Here is a 2,923-nt window from a genome sequence, read left to right on the forward strand (position 1 = left end):
ATAGAACGATGAGTTGACTTATCGGGTCTTCGTTGGAATTACCGTCGCTGGCATTGTAAACTCCAGATGACCTTGTGATTCCTTCGTCGGGCACTGGTAAAGGGTGGCGATGATTCGTTCTATAATAGAAATACCCGTCGTAGCGATTCGGCCGAGACACCCGCCACGAAACTCTCTCTCGTCGTGGAATCCCCATGTCGGAGAGTAAAACGCGAAGGCTAACTATATAAGAAACATATAGTATTATTTATGCCTGTGGTTCTCCGTTTGTCCTACTCTCAGATACGCGACTCGGAGAGTTACGAATAATCGTGATGGACCACGATTTCTGTACGTCTTACATCTTTCGACGATGGGACGATCCACGCGAAGAGATCATTCCTGCTTGCGTGAGGTGCGATAGCGCCGATTCGCTTTTCTGTACGGGGAGAAATAGAACGATGAGTTGACTTATCGGGTCTTCGTTGGAATTACCGTCGCTGGCATTGTAAACTCCAGATGACCTTGTGATTCCTTCGTCGGGCACTGGTAAAGGGTGGCGATGATTCGTTCTATAATAGAAATACCCGTCGTAGCGATTCGGCCGTGTCACCCGCCACGAAAATCTCTCTCGTCGTGGAATCCCCGCGTCGTAGAGTAAACGCGAAGGCTTGCTATAGAAGACTATAGTTTATACGCCTGTGGTTCACCGGTTGCCTGCTCTCCGGGGTACGCGATCGCGCAGGAGTTACGGAAGAACTTGATGGGCCACGATCTCCAAGCGGCTATATCTTTCGACGATGGGACGATTCACGCGAAGAGAACGTTCGTGCATGCGTGAGGTGCGATAGCGTTGATTCGCTTGTCTGTACGGGGAGAAATAGAACGATGAGTTGACTTATCGGGTCTTCGTTGGAATTACCGTCGCTGGCATTGTAAACTCCAGATGACCTTGTGATTCCTTCGTCGGGCACTGGTAAAGGGTGGCGATGATTCGTTCTATAATAGAAATACCCGTCGTAGCGTTTCGACCGATGTCACCCGCCACGAAATTCTCTCTCGTCGTGGAATCCCCGCGTCGGAGAGTAACCGCCGAAGGCTTGCTATAGAAGACTATAGTTTATACGCCTGTGGTTCACCGGTTGCCGGCTCTCCGGGGCACGCGATCGCGCGAAGGTTACGGAGGGACGTGAAGCGCCCGAGCAATGAAACGTCCGCAGGAGGAAACGAGCAACCGCCGAACATTGTTTCGCGACGTTTCCATAATGTATTGTCGTTTCGCTCGCATCCCGCTTCTTTCCCCTAGTTTCCTCGACGCGTAGTTTCGCAGCCTTAGTGGACGAATCATTCTCGATTCGAGGAAAGATATGCAGTGGGGCGTGCAATGAGCCCGCCAGAGACCACGATCTCCAATGCGTCTTTACATCTTTCGACGATGGGATGATCCACGCGAAGAGAACGTTCGTGCTTGCGCGAGGTGCGTTAGCGTCGATTCGCTTTTCTGTACGGGGAGAAATAGAACGATGAGTTGACTTATCGGGTCTTCGTTGGAATTACCGTCGCTGGCATTGTAAACTCCAGATGACCTTGTGATTCCTTCGTCGGGCACTGGTAAAGGGTGGCGATGATTCGTTCTATAATAGAAATACCCGTCGTAGCGATTCGGCCGAGTCACCCGCCACGAAACTGTCTCTCTTTCGTCGTGGAAACCCCGCGTCGGAGAGTAAAACGCGCGAAGGCTGTGACTGTAACATATATATATACAGTATACAATGCCTGTGGTTTTTGCGCGTGTCGGCTCTTCGGTATACGCGATCGGCCAGAGTTACGGAGGGACGGTGAAGCGCACGAGAAATTGAAACGGCCGCACGATTGGAACCGAGCAACCGTCGAACATTGTTTCGCGACGTTTCCATAATGCGTTTTCGTTTCGCTCGCATACCGCTTCTTTTCCCCTAGTCTCTGAGACGCGTTTTCGAGCCGTTCTTCTACTATCGATTCTCGTAGAGAGAAGGGACCGGGTAGTCTGGAAGTGGAACCCGCATCTTGCGTGTACCGTACACGGAATTGAGAGGACCGGCCGTGAAGCTCGTTTTAAAGCCGTGCGTCTGACACCCAACTCTTGCGCGCCAATTTCGCGGCAAGAGATAATATGGGACGAATGACCGGCAAAGAGCCAGCTGTGAAGTCTGTTTTTTTAATCGAATCCGTGGACGTGTGTATGCCGTAGCGTCGCTCGTCGTGTTCGTTCATGGTCGTTCCGAGAGAAAGAACGAAAGCGGTAACGAAGGGACCGGCCGTGAAGCTCGTTTTAAAGCCGCGCGTCTGACACCCAACTCTTGCGCGCCAATTTCGCGGCAAGAGATAACATGGGACGAATGACCGGCAAAGAGCCAGCTGTGAAGTCTTTTTTCATTATTTGCTTTCAATCGATCGATCGGTACGATTCGTGCAACGTTTCGCGCGATGCGACGCGAAAACATGCGCGCAACAATAGATGCGTCTGATCGGAAGAACGCGAGGGTCGACTGCACGCGATGGATTCAGTATCGGGTAGGATACAAAATATATCCCCGTCGTTTCCACGCGTGCGAGTCTTCTGCGTCTTTCGCGGGTTTTTGAATGCACTATACGCCCGGAACGTCGAGAAATATATACATATTACTTGAACGTTTTTCGTCTCGAAAGGCTTCGGTGTCGTCTCCAAGGCGACGCCTGAATCTCCTTCGCGCGCTGGTCGGAGATTCAGGTATCAACTTTTATCTTCTCTTTGAAAGAAGAGAGATATTAGGTCGAACAAATGAGAATAAAATTATATATGTGAAATATAAAATTTATACGATTACCCTGAACGGTGGATCACTTGGCTCGTGGGTCGATGAAGAACGCAGCTAATTGCGCGTCAACGTGTGAACTGCAGGACACTATGAACATCGACATTTCG

The 2,923-nt window shown here is 50.6% G+C and overlaps 1 non-coding gene across 1 annotated transcript in view; it reads left to right on the forward strand.

Moving 5' to 3' along the window:
* Nucleotides 1–2,822: 2,822 nt before the first annotated feature.
* Nucleotides 2,823–2,923, forward strand: part of LOC143176861 (5.8S ribosomal RNA) — a 156-nt gene continuing 55 nt past the window's right edge. The window contains exon 1 of the ribosomal RNA XR_013001362.1: nucleotides 2,823–2,923. This exon is cut by the window's right edge and continues 55 nt beyond it. This is a non-coding gene — a ribosomal RNA (5.8S ribosomal RNA).

Source organism: Nomia melanderi, unplaced genomic scaffold (assembly GCF_051020985.1).
Source record: "Nomia melanderi isolate GNS246 unplaced genomic scaffold, iyNomMela1 scaffold0918, whole genome shotgun sequence".
Taxonomy (NCBI): domain Eukaryota; kingdom Metazoa; phylum Arthropoda; class Insecta; order Hymenoptera; family Halictidae; genus Nomia; species Nomia melanderi.